Below are 19,646 nucleotides of genomic sequence, written 5' to 3' on the forward strand. Positions count from 1 at the left end.
AATCGTGATGGAGGTTCCGTCTATCGTTGATGTAATTTTTTTCCATTTTTTCGGCATTTTCGTTTATTGCCGGGGAGTCAAAAATTCCTACCTCATCGCATGATCACTGACGTCACAGCATTTTTCCTTATGTTTCTTCTCTCTCTCTCTCTCTCTCTCTGAAAAAGGAGATAGTCTGGATAAGCTCTTACCGCTGACTCGCAGCCGATTATGTCGATGTCAAATACCACGAAACGCACTCAGCTATCGTTTTGCACCGACGCGACGCGACGACGGTGAGTGTCGCTTTTTCTCCGACCGGAGCATTCGCAACGGCCTATTAAATTCTCCGTACGCAAGGGACCGTATTGTCTTTTCTCTCGCCCCGCTCTCTGTGTACACGACGCGGCCAGGAGCACTTCATTATCATATAATTTTCAGTTCCCTCGCGCGGATTAGCGTCACGCGGTAGAATCGCGAGCGCGTACCCCAACGAGGACACTAACATACGTTGCGCACCACGTCCCCGAATGATTCCCCAAGTGCGTCTCTCTAATGTATTCCGGTCTCTCGACTCGTCTCGCTACGTCGCTCCGGGCATTAGGAACGAGACTTAGGTCAGCAGCGATTGTCTCGCGAATGCAACTACGAGCAAAAGTAAACTTTGTTAACAATCCGGCCTCAGGAGAGAGCGAAAGGGAGAAAACATGGGCGGACGATAAAATATCGCGTTAAAGTCAACTTGAGTATCGTGCGATCTGGCATTTCAGGGCTACGAGGGTGTCGTATCGTTTGCGCTCGCATAGTTTTTCGCCACGAGCGACAGCAACGGGTCGTTACCAACATCGGCGTGCAGGACGCTCCGGTTTGAATGGCGGGAAATCGTTTGTTGCCGGTATTATCGCCTTTACGTAGGAATTCGACGGGATAGCAGAATACCAGCTTGGGACACTCGAAAGGGTTAGATATGCATACGGTATCAATGATGGAATAAATCTAACAGACGGAGAACAGAGATTCAATACAATGCGCGATTTAGCGTCGTAAACTGTCAAAAGATAAAAAAAAAAAAAAAAAAAAAAAAAATGGAGGCATTTAAATTATTAGATAGACATTTCTGGATACGTTCACAGCGTCGCATCGCGTTTAATTATTTTTCGGGCGGCGATCGCACGTCGATTTATCGCGAAAACAATAAATCGCAGATTTCTTGTCGACTGGGCTCCGTTAGTTGACGCCCTAACGCGTAGGGTCTCGCCACGTGTGCGCGGCACATAAACGATCGGATTCATGTGCGCGCCCGGTGATTTTCGTAATCTGGCCTTTGGGGCACGCGGCTCGCGAATTTTTTTTCATCACGTGCGCATGCGAGTGGAGCTCATCGACAGCGACTGTGTGATAATGCATGATTACCGCACGTCTCGTCGCTCGAGGAGAAAAATGTTCCCGCAAAACATCCCCGAAGCCCGTACACCGGTCGAATCGAATTGAAACGATCAATTGTTATTAGACGCTGCGTTTTTTAAAATTTGTTTCACGTGATACCAATTAGCGTCAGGGTCAAACATTTTATATCAAAGACGTTAAAACCTTCAATTGATTTTTTGTATGTACATACATACACACATACATACATACACCCTGTGTATATCTGCGAGCATAGGTATACATGCGAGCTAACGTCCGGGCCATGTCGTGGGCATGATGCAGCGTATACATAGAATAGATAATTCATAAGCAATTCCTATCCGTGCATCGCTAACGCGTACTTGGCAGCAGTCGCGGATCAAGCGAGAAAGACGACCGCTCCGCATTGCGTATCGTCGCGCGAGAACGACCGTGAAGGGATTCTTCTTCTGTCCCTCTCGATAACAGTCCTTTCGCAGCCTCGTGCATGCGTGCGTGTGAGCCAAAGGCCGCGAGAAAAATAGCGGCATTCGCGAAGCCTACGATAATTGAAGGTTCCGCCGGCCGTAGCCTTGCTCGTGCGTGCGTCCGTGCGTGCGTGCTGCCTGCATGCCCCACGAGAATACGTGTACTCGTGCGTGTGATGCGTATTCGTTTTTCTTTGAGAAGCGCGCGCGTACATCGTCTACAAGGTGTGTGCTCCGTTGCTTTATTCGTTAGTTTAAATTATAACAATTCCGGGTGCTTTGCCGATTAAGTTTATCTCACGGTCGACGATGGATTAGTGATTTTTAAAGAAACTTTTCGGGAAATGAAAAGAATTTACAAAAAGCCTTTATATTATATTCGTCTTTTGTTTCATTTTTTTTGTAATACTTAATTTTGTTTATTGTCCGCATTCGCTTAAGTAATTGACGCGAAATTAAAGGCGTGCTGCTAATGCGTTGACGTTAATGCAGTCTTTCGCAGTTTAATTGATTGATAAAAATATCGATACTCGAAGCTTGTAATTGCTGGTCGAATATCTTTGCATTTTCCTGCTGCGACGCGAACCGGTTGCACACGTGGGTTACACAAGTATCATCTCGCGAAATTTTTATCTGTAGGATCTTCTCATCAAACCTGTCTTGTTTTTGCGGCTAGGGAAATAGTGCTTTCAGCCGTGCACGCATTGCGTGCAAGATAATTGCCGCTTCGTCAAGTCAAGTACGATAAGTACGCGTCCTTGGGGTAGGGATATGAGTTCGGCGCAAATGTCTCGTTCAGGGTACTTATTAATCATTAAGTAGCGTCGTTGACAAAAATGCGTTGATATCTTAACAAGATGTACAATAAATATAAGAATTGTTCTTCCTTATTTAATCTTCTTGATTCTTTTTACGAGTAAAACAATTTTTTTTTAACAAATTGAAATAATTTTTGCTTGAATCAAAAAAGGAGGCTAATTCAGAGTGGAGCAAAGAATATTTATGCTGGCAGCAGGTGTGTTCCAAGCGAAAGAAACCTTGTACTATTTGCACCAAGTAATCAGCGAATAAAGGAAGAGATGCGAGAAAAGGTCTAATCGAGACAAGCCGATTCGCATTTCCGCATTGCTGTTCAACTGGCAAAATAGATCTGTCGGTCATTATAGTAATAATTTTCCGGTCGGACGATCGTACGGGATCGTGTTACGTATTTCTTTAAATATCAGCTTTTAGCTTGGATAAAAGTTTGCTTCCTCGGATTTTTTTCATCTTGGGGGTATTCGATACCTGCAAACTACTTTTCGCCGCCTACAGAATCGCAGCGTAAATCATAATTATCATTGTTGGGCGTTTTTTTATTCGCATAGAAAGAAGGATATTCATTACGGTCATTGTAAACTACGACGGATCGTCGCGGCAACCAAGTCGATAGAGAGCGCCGGATGATGCACAAATCGTGAGAGGATGAAGGATGGGACTTGGAGCGACGCGCGGCGGGGCAATAGGGGGACGAGGGTAATTTACAAGAAGAACTCTCGAGCCTCTTTCGAGCGCGGATCGTGAGTTCGAGACACGGAGAAGGTGAGCTCCTCAGGCCGACGGGCGTGCGGTATCGATATTACCAATAATTGTCGGCCCGAAAGGTTATCTCAAGAAAGCGTGCATAGCAAACTCCCCGTCGACGTGGCCGATAAGTTATGGGGGGCCGAGGTACAATGTGAGCGCGCACCTCGGCGACGTGTAGACGTAGAGACGGCAGGTCAAACTTTACTCGTCACCTCGAAAATTTTTTATCGCTTAAAACGTTTGCTCGGACGACGAATATGGCTGCAATCGGCATTAGTAATTCTTGAATGTCTGGAATCGCGAAACTGTGCGGTTACGCGTTAGCGTTGGACGCGAGCTTTTCCGCCGATAAATCCAGCTGGATGAAACGAACGGCTTAACTTGTCGCATTTTATTATCACCGCTGGACTTGTGTAGAAATTGATTCGTAAGGTAGATTCAAGAGAATAGAAAACGCAAAAACAATACTCCGCGTTGTAAAATTATTTTCTGACTTGAGTTTTACAGGCCGTGCTTCTTAAACGGTAGTGGCTTGCAGGCACTCCATTCTGCATCACGTAGCCGTCAAAAGCATTCATAGCGAACCATAAAAGATCGTAAAAATATATGAGAGTCGCTCTCAATATAAAATCGCGAGTGATCCTTATGGATCTTTTTTACTCGCGATTCTACGTAATGTCGTATGCAGATGTGCATTCAGGGTTACGCTGTCACGCTGGCAAATCTCATTGCACCTTTCTATTCGAACGTTATGGCTCTGACATTTTCCTTGCTAGCGATGCTCAACCTGGAAGCTGAAATTCGCGTAGAAAGGTGGCACGCTTTATTAACAATATATATATATATATATATATACTATATGTATATCCGAAAATAAAGACTCGCGGACGTAAATCGCGTCGGGGAGATAATAGTTGCGATTATCAATGGAATGTGTGACTCGCGTTCGACTAAACGCTAAAAAGTCGCCGATGTCTTGCGGATCGGCTTTCTTTCCTTCGTTCTTCACTCCGTTGAGAAACTTTCACACGATTTTTCCTCGCCGGTCAATGCCGTTGTGTCAGAGCTATGATTACAGGTAGGCTCAGCCCTTGTTCGCGGAATATAATTATTTCCAGTTACGTTTGACACATCTCCCCTTTTGCCTCCTCGTATGAATTTTGCTCGAATAGAATTAAAAAAAAAAGAAAAAAAAAAGACGAGAGAGAGAGAGATAAATTGCAGAAAGGGCAACTCGGAGATTAAACGACCCCCAGGTATACTCCGCGAGCCGGTTGTACGCGCGACCTAAGCGCTCCTTGCATTTAGCGCATGAGATTTGACGAGAGTCGACCGATGACGAGCGTAGGATGCGTGGGACCGTGGTTTCCCTTCCGTCCACGCTCGGCGATTTTCAGCGTGCGCGCGTATCTTGATTACGGACGCAATTATGGCACAATGTTTTTCACAATGCACGTTCGTCCTCGCACGCGCAGAAAGAGGGCGACTTCCACTTGGAGTACGAGTGACCGTGGGGGCGGGAGGCGGCGACTCGCTTAAACGCGCTAACAGCTCGCTACGCGAAGATTCGTACTTTGGTCCCTCATCCCGTCCGCAGTTCTCGCTGCCCGCTATAATTTGCGAAAGAAATGATAACCATAGCGTTGTCAGTGAAAGGAAACGCTAAGAGCATCGTTCAGTACCTACTTACATCGGCGGTGTCCTTCACCCGCGACCTCGCGCGAGTTATAACATCCTGTGGCAGCTTTCTTGGAAACTAGTCTAACCCTTTCTGCGTAAGATGCATGAAAATCATTAACTCATTTTGATATCTCTTTTTTTTCTATTTCATATCCTTTCGGTTGTAATCGAGGCCGACTCGTTTGCGCGCTTACCTTGACAATTCTTTTGGTTTCAACTGCATTTTGACAAAATTTCTTTAAATTAGTCTATATTTTTTTTTTTTTTTTTTTTTTTTTTAACAAAAATTTATTTCTGCTCAATATTTTAATTTCTTCATTAATTTACAATTAAAGATAAATGAGCGATTTCTAGCATCTCTAATAGTAAAACTATATTACTAGGTTAATTCTCGTTTGTGAATTGTTTAAATTAATCTTTATGTAAAAATATTTGTGAAACCGCGGCATAGTCGTTGAAATATTTTAATTTTTTTCCCCAACTTGACAATTTCTTAATACAGAGATATCGACATAAAAGACTTCTGAATGGCGGTCTCTCGTCGGATTATGAATCGCTTGGAGTTATACAAATATATCTGCGCGCTCTTAAGATGATCCCGAGATGCGCAGCTTCAGCTCGTTTAGCCACACAGGTAGACGGCTGCCGTTGAGCGTTCTCGTTAAACGGCCGACAATGAGACCGAACTAAACGCGTCGACAGCCACGATCCATGAATCTTGGAGTGCGGGGACAACAGGTCGTCTCTAACGGAGGGAAAGTAGCGAAAGGTTAAAGGATTAACAGTAACTCACAATTACGACTCGCGGATAGTCACCTCGCCGCGCACACGTCCGTCTATCATCGGGGCATTAATGTCCGTTGAATTACAAATGATCTGGCCGTGTCGACTGTGTAGCGGTATCTTTCGACGTATTAATTATTGCCTCGCCACTCGCCCGGGCCGATTTTAAGACTGATCGTAAGCGGGCGAATGGTCGGATCCTATACTCATTCGACGACGCGGCTTATGCGGATTTCTCGCGCACTGTTGACCCTCTGCTTGATTTTAAGCACACGTCCCTTTTTTTCTTTCGTCATCCCTTTATTTTCGCAAAGAGAAGCCACCGATATTACGAGCGATCACGACGAGCGATTGGCGCTTGCTCGGTTCTACAAAATTTCGAAATACGTTCTATCGACTCGAGCATCAACTTTGCGATATCTTTATTAAAGGCGCGGTTTATCGCGCGTAAAAATATTTGCAATCCGACGAGGGAGAATTGGCAAACGCGTTTGTCGCTCGTAATAATGTATTTGTTATTCACAGCGCGAAACGTATCCGCGAGTCTCGAAGGATACTCGCTGCAAGCGGGCTCCCGACGCGCGTTTATCTTACCGGTGGGGTCTCTCGGTAAGCAAATGATATCTACGCCGTGTCCCCGGCCTTTTGGAGTGCCGTAAACAAGAATTCGTTCGATAATGTATTTGAAAGCCGTACGTACGTTTTATTTCAAGCCGCAACGATCTCTTTTTATTCGGATATTGTATAACCGCGCGCTCGGGAAAAAAATGTATGCGCAAATATATTTCGACGGTCATGCCTCGCCTTTATATGTTGCCTGCCTGCCTGCTTGCTTGCTTGCTTGCCTGCCTGTTTGCCTGCTTGCCTTCCTTGCCTGCCTGCTTGCTTGCCTGCCTGCTTGCCTGCCTGCCTGCCTGCCACGGTGGATATGAATTTTCGTGCAGCACGGTCGTGCACGTGTATTCCCACCATTGCGTTGGGCCGCCCGTATCCTTTCTGACTTTCGTAGCGCAGTGGTGCTCACACTTGTAGTCGATAAGCTAAACTCGTTGGTATCGCGTTTGACGAGGAGGCAAAAAAGCGGTAGCAAATAGTTACGTCCGCGAGGATGACTCGAGCGAGAAAAAACTGCAAAGTTCAAGACAGGTCGTTTTACTCGATATATCGATTGTGCCAAGAAGAAGCATTTTATTAGAGGGGTTATTTGCATATTAGCGTCTTAATTACAAAAGAAAAGTGTTGAATCGCATAGTTACTTACGTGCGATTAGAACCGTAATGAGTGCAGCGAGGCGATCTCTGCACGGTCTTCGAGGGTACTCCGGCGTGGAAACAGCGCGAGGTATGGCGTGGCAGCTAGTTACGGGGTATTATTCGCCATAACCGCACCGTGAAATGCGCCTTTATACGCCGCGAGTGGTTTTACACAGCGGGGGTAATCGTCCGGTGCATATGAAGGAAATTAATTATTTGCCCATTTACCGTAGCCGCGCACGCGGGGGCATTGCGAAGCACTGGGCGCGCCAGGACCACGGGGAACATTTCGCGCGATGATCCGCGAGGAGAAGCTCAATTTCCGACTCGAGAGAAAGATAGGCCGGACGCGTACGCGTGAATTGTTGACACTCGGTATAATACACATTTCATTTGCGTAATTAACGGCCTGATGTATAGCTACATCGGCGAGCGAACGGAAAACCATTCATAATACGACCACTCGCCACTCGACGATTACTCATACGCGATACATATCGCATGAGTTTCGAGAGAAAGAAAGAAGAGAGGCTGCGGTTTCACTCGGCGAATTGTTTCGCGTTCGGCTGCAGGCTGACAATGAGATAATGGCCCTCGAAGAATGGATCCGATATACATACGCTATATCGATAAAGAGAGAACCTGCGCTCGCGATTGAACGCGATTATCTATCCCAAAAAGTGATTTTAATTACTTAAATAATGAATGTCATACTTGGGCATTATATTAATCGCATGCGGCATGTTTTGTCTTTTAGGTACGTTTTAGATTCAGTTGAGATACGTTCTCGTGGATATCCGCGCGATGCGCAGCCTATATACGTTTACCGATTTCGCAGGATCGGTCGGTTTACTGAGAGCACGGGACGGCTAACCGGTCGCGCGCAATCGTGAATAATTCAATCTTCGTTTGCCGAGAGAAACCGGGTGGACGTTAGGAGTGCATTAATGCGATCTACTAACGAGTGCAGGTTAATTTGGTGTACTCGCCCTGACAGGTTCAACGTGCCGTAAAACGGGATACCCGATGCCATCGTCGCCGCGGTTTTCTTTTTCTTTTTCTTTTGCTCCGAAAGAAAAGAAAAAAAAAACAAAGTCGCGACGCGGACACACCGTTGAGAAGAAGAGAGAGAGAGAGAGAGAGAGAGTGAGTGAGAGGCGGCGAAGGCACGGAAGAAACGACGGTAGATTAAGAAAGAATAAGATTCGACGAGCACATCGATGGTAGAGACAAAGAGGCGAAGGGAACGGGCGGATAGCGACGGGAAAGGGGAGAGGAGGGTAAGAGAGTGAGAAGCAGATTGAGGTTGATAGGAAAGAAAATCGCACTCGCACGGCGTCTCGTTAGCTTGTTAACTTGCACGCAACACCTTCGTCTCAAATACCGGATACACGCTGGGCTCTGCCCGTCTTTCTCCCTCTCTTTGCCCTTGTGCAAACGCGTCGCTCTCTCGCTCTCGCTTCTGCACGTCGCTCTTCATACACCCACCAACATGTCGTAACATTCTCCCGCTCCGTTTCTCCTCTTATCCTTCTCGCGCGCTGTCTTCCATCGCTTACGGTCGGCCCGTCAACTCTTTCCGCGTGATCCTTGTCCATTCGAGAAACTCGCGGAGACATCGCATTCCAATGATTCCGCTTTCCTGGATATCGCTCTTCAATTCTTTGCCGCTGTTGTTCCTCGGTACCGAGAAAAACTCGGTAAGACGCTTTTTCTCCTTCGCGTTAACTCCCAGAGTCTCCGTCCTCATTCTCAAGCGGAAGGGCGATGCACCGTCGGAATCGTGCTCTACTTTGGCCAAGTATTCTCTTACCTCGCAGTACCGGCGAGCGGATGGTATTAGCTCTTGGAGACAGTCGCTGAGAGAAAAGTTGGCTGGGAAAGTAAGGGATAAGGGAACGGAGTGGCCAGCGAGCACGCGGAAATCGGGAGCACGGTTCGTTGAATTATTTCTCTCTATCGGGTATTGACATTCATTTGTGTCCGTCGTAAGTTTGCCGTCGTAGGTTGCAAGGATGAAAAAGTAAATCGATGAATTACGTTACGTTACGTTATATCTTTTCGAAACCTTACGCCGTAATTTACCGTTCCTAGTATCGATTAAATGCTTTACTATCGCTTTATCGTGCCGTCTCGCTGTCTGTCTGCTTTATACGTACACTGAGAAAAAAAATTTAGTTGCATACGTTCAAACAAATGTTTATTTAAAGTGAGCAAAAATACATTTACATTAGTAAAATATATAGTCTATTTTAATATATTTTATTAATTCAAATATCTTTTTGCTTACTTTAAATAATTTATTTGTTTGAACGTATTCAACTAAATATTTTTTTTAGATTAAATTATCTTTTTTCTCAGTGTATGATTTTTTGGATATTTATTTGTGAAAAAAAATCCATGCTCAAACGATAGAAAGGGAGCGCGGGATGCTGAGATAAAGCGATTTTCATCGATAATTTTGTAACAGGATTGTTGATCGCGTCAGTTAATACCGAGTGATTTCAGCGGTAGCAATCGCTATTGCTAGCTGGACGATATCGATCGCGTTACACCGATATTAATTATTAGAGCAACACAGAGCGACGCGACGCGCCGCGCCCATCTTGACGATAAGTAGTTTCTCTCGGCTCAAGTCGCCGCTATCTGTGTAATTCATCTTCTTCCCTACGCTTGTACCTCCTCCGTCCGAGGCACGAATCCACGTGAAATTTAAGGCGCCATATCTCCGTCGAGGCCCCCGATTCCGAGATGCAATCGCGTGGCCGCGCGGCGCGGCGCGTCCGCTTTTGGTCGTCGTCACTGGCATTTAATTAAAGAAAAAGAAGGAGCGGACAGAAACGAGCGGCAAATCTCGGAAAGGTCGTCGTTACGTCGTGGCGCATTAGCTCCGAGTGGCGCGTTTAATTACAGCCGCGACGTTACGTCGCCGGCGTAAATCGGGCTTAATATTGGCTCCACCTTAGGGAGAGACGAGAGCCGGGCAACGTTGACATACCTTTGCTTCTTCGATTGATCTTGCTTTCTTTAAAATTCCATTAACAAGGTATACCTTTGATACTATATTTATAGAGAAAGCTCCGCCAATGGGAACATCTACGAATGTTAGCTAGCTACAGTCGCCACGCGTTCCGTCTTCCGACTTGCTAGATGTCGGCTACTTTCTCGCAGGGATTAATTTAACCGGCTAAATTATTTTTCTTCTTTTCTTTTTGGCGAATAATTATCAAACGGTTCGCTATTACCTGAATACTATAGTACAAGAACGTGCCAGCAACGTCGGTGTGGGGACGGCTTAAGGGCCTCGCCTCATATGCCATGATGCCAGGAGTCCCTCGGATTTTCGCAGCGGGCGAGGACAACGCTCGAGCGGGACGAAACACGTAAGACAGAGAGCCCCCGAGCTCAAGCCCAAGTCCAAGTCCGGGCGTTTCTTGTTATACCGTTGGAGTAAAGGTGGACCGTCCACCCCGCGCCCGCGCCCTCCCCCTCGCAGCCACGGCAACCGGACGACCGAGGCAAGCATGCGAGCAGGACGAATACCCCGTTCGAGATCGAGAGAAGGAGGGAGGGAGGAGAAGCGTGTTCCCTCTGTCGAACCGTTCGGCGTGGAACGCTACCGACCGCAAGATCGGTCTCGCCGTTCTATTCAATTGCTGTACGTGACACAAAGGAGCGTTTCTTCGCGGTTCTCTTCCACTTCTTTCCACGGATCCTGCGGAAAGCGTCGCCGAGCGGCGCAACTTGGAGCGACTGCCTTCGGCATCGCATGGCACCCCGATTTCAATGCGCTCCCCGTACTATTTTCTCTGTACACAATTACGCCGCAGTTTGCCGCGTGGATATCCGTCAAACCTTTCTAACCGCGCGCGACTCGACATCGCTCATTAAACGGTAATAGCGTCGATTTATATTTGCGCACCTTGGTGCGTTGTTCTTGGCAAGTTGGTCGGAGCTGATGTTGCGAAATCACCTCTTTCAAGACAGCATTATCTAAAAGACTTTGCAAACGTACAGGTCCGCACGTATATGATGGATGACGTGCCGAAGGATACGCAATTTTCACCCATTTCTATATTTATTTACGAATCTCGCTTGGTCACTGTTATTTTGCAACGTTTTCTGTCTTCGGAACTTGAGTTACAGAAAAAGTAGTCCAAAAATGAAGCGGGACATTGTACATGACGTTTATTGTACCGAGGTAGCAAAAAAATATTCAACTACATCGTATATAACTCCTTGCTCTTCTGTATTTTTTCAAAGCTAATTTGGTTTGCAGTTTCTGCACGATTTATATAACAGAGAGAAGAGGAGAGACTGTTTTACGTAAGAAAACTGAAATACGGAAATGATAAGAAAACTGTAACGTTTCCGTACATTTATTTAATATTGCTCGCCGTTCCTACGTTGACGCATTTTGAGCCTCTCGATATCACTTTTATTCACGAATTCTAGATTTTAATTTTAATGATCTCATCGTCAGTCAAGTATGCCGAAACAAAAGTATGGTAATTAAATTCCGAGACCGGGTAAATGTTATCGCTCGAGTATAGTTTTGTTGAAGAAACTCGAGCAGTCGAAATAGAAAAATTTTCTTTTTGGTCGCCGGTGCGCGGAATATTAAGTACCCAGCGCTCAGCGTTCAGAGCTCAGGACGCCGAGGGTCTTCGGGGAAGCCTCGTATCGATTCGATTTGCATCCGTCGACGTTCTAGCCCAATAAAATATGCCGACGTGCAGAGCGACCGTGTACGTAATGCCCTAAATTAGAAAAGACATCTTTACCGACGTTTCGGTTCACCGAGATTCACCTTATTGTTTCGTTTCGCGAAATTCTGATTTCGTCATCGCCGCTGCAAGTCGCCCGCGCATAAACTACTCCTTTATCGCAGGACCGATATCCGATTTATCGACGGGTAAGGAGAAAACAACTCGATATGATCGCGGACGTGCCAATTGCTCGATAGAATAAGAAGAAGAAGAAGAAGAGAAGGAGGAGGGGAAAAACTCGTCGCGTCTCCTCGAAGACATTCGCGCGCGAGTCGCGCTTTCCGCAGGCCGCAAATTCCGAGGGCATTTCCATACGAAATTTTATTATGGAAATCACATCCCGAGATGGTCTTGGAAAAGTATCGAGCGTTCTTTTTTCGCAGAAAGGGCCACTGGCTACCAAATAAGGTCTGCGCGAGCAGTCCCGCGGAACGAACGGCGAGGAGGAAGAAATGACGACCCCGCTGCGTCGAGCGAGTTTGATCGCCGTAGATAACGCGAAAGTTTTCTTTACATAGAGCTCAGACAGGGAAGAATCGGGCTTTTTTTTTTTTTTTTACACTGGAAATATGGTTCGCGTGCTAGTTAATATCCATTTCTAATTTCCATTTATAAACTCCCCTTCGGAGAGCGCAATTTCCCGAGCGCGACTGGGTAAGGCGAGTTTTTACAAGCCGGGAGCACGCCCAGGGTCATACGGGACATCATCGTTCCCTTGCCCCTTCGAGAACATCCCGAGAGATATCCTACGAGAGCGCAAACCTACACGAGAATTACGGCAATGGAATCTCCAACGATGCGTACCGATAAATCCCAAGGAGCGCGCGAGCGTTGGAGCGCGCGGTATTAATCATTCGTCAGAGTTCCTACTTATCACGATCAACGTATAACTTAATTCCTGCTTTAGCCAGGCGTTAAATCGCACGTTCGCGCGTCCATAGCGCGAAAGGACATAGATCTCGCCCTTCGTGTTAGCCTTCTCCTCCTTGTTGTTCGAACGACCGCGAGCCGTGATCACGCTGCGAACCTTCTATCCGCAGCCGCGTAGAAATTCCCTGAGGAGTATAATCAGATTTTTTTCTTACGAATCTACGGAAACTAGTATTTTCGGGAAAATATTACCAGCAATCGTCTTTTAATAAAGCGCCATACCACGCGAAACTACACGAAACAGAGAAACCTGTGTAAAGTTAACAGTCAAGAGACACAAAAAAATGTTTCCTACGTCTAAAAAAAATTTGTGTTACAAAAATAATTTGATAACTTTTAAAGTAGCTTTCTTTTGTATTACAAGGATACAAAAAACAAAAAAAAAAAAAAAAAAAAATCGCGAAAACTTAAATTATACTTTTGCGTCCGATGTAGAACGAGTAGATGATTGTTATCCCGAAAGCAATCTTATCGACGGTCGCAGATGCACCTCGAGAGTCGGAGAGAGAATACGAAGGGACTTGGCCGTTTTCAAGTTTTCATTGTTTTGCGCGTTTGCCTTCGCGCGCGTGACACGAAATCGGGGCGAATGGTTGTGCTCGAGAATTTCGATCGTTTGCAGCTGTGCTCATTTTCTCTCAGCAGCAGATGTTCTTCCCGCAAGGCTATGTTCGCGTGTACGAAGTTGCGCGCATGCACATCCCTCTCTCATCATTATTTTACAGTTTACAGAAATTTACATCGCGACGGCGTGCCCTAGCGATGCGTGGATCTACTTTAAATTTTATTATCGATGCAAATTAATTGTGCGTCGAAATGCAGTCGATGCGAGTGTTTGGAAGCTCTTAATAACGACACATTTCTCTCTTTCTTTCCTCTCCTCTCTCTCTCTCTCTCTCTCTCTCTCTTCTCAGTAATTGGAAACTTAAAACAATTTCATTTGCATACGAAAGCACTTTGATCATGCTACAGTCAACAATGTTGTACAAGTTTAGCTTAACTCCGCACCTATTACTATGATCTCTAGATGTAATTAAAGTGACGAGATCGAGGCAATGTTCCGTTGTTTTTAACACGTTGGTTGTCTTTAACACGTTTTGGAAATTATTTAATTTTGCGTTGTATAGATAAATTTCAATTTACTTGGTTTCAATGAGAAATAGTTTGCGCTTACGGGTCCGTGATGCAAACTTTATTTAACTAAATTAAATAAAAAAAAAAATATTTTAAATATATTTTTGTAAAAAAAGTTATATGAGAAAAGAAATGTAAGGTGGTAAAAGATAAAACGTTGCAATTTTATTCGGAATACTTGTACACGAATGATGCGGAATTAAGCCTTAATTGCCGGGTCAATGCTTGATTGGATCAACTCGATTCGTGTTACACTACTGATCCTTAATAATCCTGGAGCGATCATCGTATATATTTGCATTATATTATACAACGAGCAGTAAAACGTTGCGTCCAAGTAGAATATTTGGTAAAACGAGACCCGGCATGATCGCACAATTAGTACACCCGAGGACCGAACTTGTATAGAAAATTTCAAGAAAAGCAATAGAACGGTAGTTGCGTCGATGAAATTGCAACCGAGTCCTCGGGGTTCTTCGTTGTTGCAGCCGAGGGATAATCGTGGTTCCTCGAAATGGCAAGTGCAACGGCGGTCTAAAACGCGGTATCAGCGTAGTCTGAAAATGTCGAAAACTTGGGCGGATTGTCAGCTGGCTTTAATGCGCAACGAAGCGTGTCAACGGGGTCCTATAGTATTATTACCAAGTCTTTCCCAAGCCGCACTTGTAACCATACACGAGAACGCCGGAATGGTACCCGACACGCCCCGCGAACTCTTGAGCAGTTGCGCTCGCAAAGAGTTGATTAAAGTCACCGGTCGGTCGGTGCAACTTGTATTTTTTTTACCTCCCCCCTCTCTCTCTCTCTCTCTCTCTTTCTCGCCGAACCCAAAGAGATTGGATCCAATTCAATGTTCCGCGAAAGTGCTTTGTAATCGATCGAGCGAGCAGCTCTCGCCTCGGAATGTTTCTTCCGCCAGTGTCAGTCTCGCAACGACAGGCAGATCCACCTCCGTCAATATTAGCGATGCTTGTTCGGGACGAGGCAACACTTGCTTAATAAATCGAATTATCCGGCGCTCGCGGGGTTCGTTAAAAGTCCATTTATCCGACGATCGCGCGTCGTAACGGGCGAACGTGAAATCACGAAATACCTTCTCCACTGAAGAGACGTTCGTCATCCCGACTTCATCATCGATGACGAGAAATCGACGTATTTGCTTTCGGGAGAAATTTATTTACCGCACTTCTGATTAATTGCGTTTGACAGGATAAACTAGAAACTTATTCGCCGCGAATCGTTTGCGATTCACAACAGGTACGCAGAAAATTGCAAAAAATGTAATTTATGCAAGTATAATAATTTAATCTTTCTCTAGTTTTGGAAAATAATAAATAGCGCTAATAATAATAATTAATTTAAATGTATATTAATAAATTTTTGTTGGGACGAAAAAACAGAGCGAGATGAAAGTTTCGAGAATAGCGCGCGGTCGCGGATAATGCCACGTAGGTACTCGTTGTAATTAAGTATAAGGCGAAATTAATTGCCGGTCATTACCTGGAATGCCGGAGCAGCGTCGTGCGCTTAAACGGTATAATTCCGCTTTTGCCTGCATTCAAAAGTTGGTTTACAAAGGGTAGACGAATGATTTCTGCGAGTTATTATGATGTTACACGCGCGACTTGTACGCGCTACGGCAATGTATATCTACGCATACGTGTTACGCGAGAGGGTAACCGACTATACCGCAGTTGGCATAATCAGCAAGCCGCAGCGGCTACACGGCGGCGGTTATATGGATAGCGCACGTGTGAAATATGCATTCGCTCCGCGAGACAATGCAAGCGGGACACTAAATTCTCAATCGCGATAACTGTACTACGACGCATACGGGCAAATATTAAGTTCACAGTCGACAAGAGAGCGAGGTCGGTAATTGAGGGTACGGCTCCTTTTTTTCACGCTCGACTTCCGTTGGCGCTCCTCTCCTCGCGTCAACATTGGTTCGCGCGCGACTACGAGATGTGCAAGTAACGCTGCGCAACCAGCGATTAGCTGCTGAATAAAAATAAAAAATGCATTTTAAAGATCGCAATTGCCGACGAAGCGAATTCGAGGGGGGAAAGAGTGGCGCGCGAGATATAGAGGGGAGGGTCTCTCGAGAGTGATCTTAATTAATCACGATTACGTCGCGATTATGTCGCGGGCGATTATGTTCGTCGTACATTTGGCGTCGAGCGTCGCCCAGTTTCCAACGGCTGTGTAATCACGCAGGTGACACAAATCCTGACTTGCGTATGATTTAATGCTCGTCGTGAGTACCGCTTGAATTTCGCAAATCTCAAGTGGAATAACGACTCCACCGAGAAGCGTCTTCTCTCATTGTCTGCTGCGCACTTTCTCTCTTTTCCTCGCGCTTTGCGGCTTGGACGACTCAACGGTTTGTGATAAAACGCGACTGCTCAATGATCCGATTTGAATTGATCGTCAATGTCGATTCGAAACACGAATCTCTCTTTGGCTCGCGCAAGTCCGACGGCAGCGGAATGAACGATGAACGAAAACGATAGCGCGCGCAAGTGGCGTGTGCCGTTCTGGCAGATAATACACTAAACTGAAATTCCGTTATACCGCATAAAGCATGGGACCAGATTAACGGACAGGGGCAAGAGAGACAGTTGAAAGAGATCGGGCCTGCATTCTCGAAGAAGCTACCTTAACTACTACGCGAACGAGCGAGCGAGCGAGCTGCGAAACGGTCGAGAGTACGTTACAACTGCCGCGAACGAAAGAAACTTGCAACGAGAAATAAGCAAACGCATTCTCCGTGCTTTATCGCTCCTAATTCATTATTTTCCGCAGTAAAGACCTACGAGGCTTTATGCGCATTAAAACTCCTTACTTGCCAGTCGTTTTATTCGTGAGAGAGATGCCGTTACCCCAACGTACTTGGTATCCTAGGAGACTCGTCTCTTAGTCGCGCGTTCAATATTATTGCTCGCATAGTCGGTACTGCTGCAAGTCACTTGAATTCGAGACGCGATATAAAGACGTCGGTTGTATCAATTTTAACGACCGCTCTTTAATTTCAGATTCCATCGTACCGTCGATTTCTCTCCGTCGTAACTTATCCGAGGTCGTGCACGCCCGTAGTCTCGTTAAATCGCATGACATAAATGAACAAAGTAGAGAACAGGTTTATAAATTCCTTACGCAATCTCGCGTTATCACATGCCGCGTTAAAAAATATTATTTGTCGAGGTAGGCACGTTCGATTATTACGTTCTTTTCGTCACTCTAGCCGCGGCCGGAAATGTTCTAGCGCCCTAGAATATCTTAACCATCGAGATTTTGCCCTTCCGTTCGCACATCATTTCTTCTCGCCATCGCGTGCGTGCGCTCGCGAGAGCTCGTAGTGGGGTATCTCCGATTTTTCTCGGTGCATTAAATTATACTCGAGGGGACTGGCTGACGGCCACGAGCCCGCCTTGACCAGGCGCTTTCAACGGAGAACATAAGCGATGCAAAGAGTGTTTTACCCGTGATATGTTGTTAAGGACTTGTTAATTACAAAAGTGGCAGAACAGGATCGGCAGATAGGAGCGTTGACTCGTCCCATAGAGACGCTCGCTACCACGCTCGATCGCAATCCACCCGACTAATCGATGTCACAATTTTCCATATATTCCGCTCATCAAATTTCATATTTCATCTCAAAAACAAAAAATTGTTAAAGCCAACGATTCTTCACGGTAAAATCTTGGGACGCGTGACTAATGTAATTGAACAAACGATGACGACACGGTTGTAGCGAGATAGGCGTCGGACGAACTAATGACGGTTCCCCTGATTGTTTGGATTAGTCGTCGGGAATAATTTGCTGAGCCGAGATAAATGTCACGCGCGTGATGATATCCAATGCTAGATAACTGCGTTCTCATCAGAAAACGGCCCGTCAGAATTGATCGATTTATCTACGCGGCGCGAGGCCTCGAAGTGCGCGGCTCGAGGAAATGTTAGATCGCAACTGCGATCGACAGGCGCCGCGTAATACAATGCGATTGCAAATTCCACGTGTCATTAACCAAACCGCAAAATGCCCAGGCAGTCACGGTATGTAGGGTGGGACTCGACCGTATACTCTGCGTGCGTATTTGTTATCGCGACACCGTTACGGGGTACTTGCCTTATTCTTCGATATCGCAATCGTCCGCGATCAGAGTATTCCTCCCGCCTTATTTTGCGCATCGATCGAATCGCTCGGGCTAGCTGGCCGTTACCCCAGCATTGATTACACGCAATCGCGAACCGTGCAATAACATAACTTTCCCGAGCGTTTTCACGTAGCTGCTATTTCTTTTTTTTTTTTTTCTTTTTTACCGCGGCTCATTTACCTCGCGCTTCTACGTTACCTGCATATCGTCGCGACAACATTACAGATTGTAACTAACAAATCATCTTTATGTATTTTTTTTTTCTACTTGTATTAACATTTACAAATAATATTTCCCAGGCTGCAAAACTCTTGGAAAAACTATTTCTATGTCGCCTTTCGGTATATCGTAAGACTTTAAAATTTTTTGTCACTTTAATAATTTATTCGAGTTAGATTAGCATAGCGAAAGAATTCAATTCATTTGTTACATGGCGTAAAACGAAATCTTCTCTTAACTGTCTCCTACTAAATTGTCTCTTTTCTATTATCCTCCGGGTAGATATTACTTATTCCGTTGATGTAACGGTAACAAGACGTGATGACACTGTATACAGACGTGACTCGATTAACATAAAGTATTGTTTTGTTCTCAAGCTACTTCAGAAAATGACGCACAAAGCCTGCATCGAAATAGTAGATTTAATTGTCATGCCGTGAATATCGCGTATACCACTTTGTCATTTCATTGTATTAACTGAAAATGAGCAAGTGTATTGCATACCGTTTGTAAATTTGCTTTAATGCGCCTTTGACATTTCTCTCGTCAAGTACGCTCGAAGAAAGTAACGCTTGGTCTTAGAAAAGTGCATCTTAAGAATTGCTCATGACGTTACAATTGGCGTGTTCTCAAAAATATCTGACACATTTAACAATAGAGAATTTCTTTATATTCATGATAACGTTGCAGTTATAATTCGGTATGTCGTTGTAATTGAGAAAAGTAAAAATCTAGACAGAGCAATTAAAAACATAAAAATAAAATGTTTTATTCAGTCATAGCTTTTATTCTAGAATAATATCTTTTGACATAACGCGTATTTTGAATTCGACTGTCCCATTTTTGAAATTTTAAGATCACGTCACATAAGATTTGTTACATCTTGCGTCAACTGCAATCTGGCGTTTTCGTAATGCTCGTGTTATTAAAGAAATGTGATTGAGTCTTCTGTGCAATGAATATAAATGTACTAGGTTTCTTTTTAGGTATATATACGCGTATAATTTATATATATTTCATATATGAAAGTGGAAATAAATATCTAAATTTTTTTAAGTGCAAAGTTAAAGTCTCGAATAATGATTCACGCACGCCTGGCAGCAATGAGACCGTCGAATTCAGACAAAAATTCCACGCGACACGTTTTCTTAAATTAATCGTTAATCGACGGCAAGCGAGCTTCGTTTTTACATTGTTATCTCGATTTTCCATAACTCTCGCCTTATGAGACACGATGCATTCAAGTCGCGTAACAAATCTTTATCGATTGACACGAAATAAATAGGACTAAAGTAATACTTT

The 19,646-nt window shown here is 44.9% G+C and overlaps 1 protein-coding gene across 1 annotated transcript in view; it reads left to right on the forward strand.

The window, feature by feature from the left end:
- Positions 1-19,646, forward strand: part of Su(var)3-3 (lysine-specific histone demethylase Su(var)3-3) — a 78,363-nt gene that overhangs the window by 19,136 nt on the left and 39,581 nt on the right. The window lies entirely within an intron of this gene.

Source organism: Cardiocondyla obscurior, linkage group LG20 (genome assembly GCF_019399895.1).
Source record: "Cardiocondyla obscurior isolate alpha-2009 linkage group LG20, Cobs3.1, whole genome shotgun sequence".
NCBI classification, from domain to species: Eukaryota; Metazoa; Arthropoda; class Insecta; order Hymenoptera; family Formicidae; genus Cardiocondyla; species Cardiocondyla obscurior.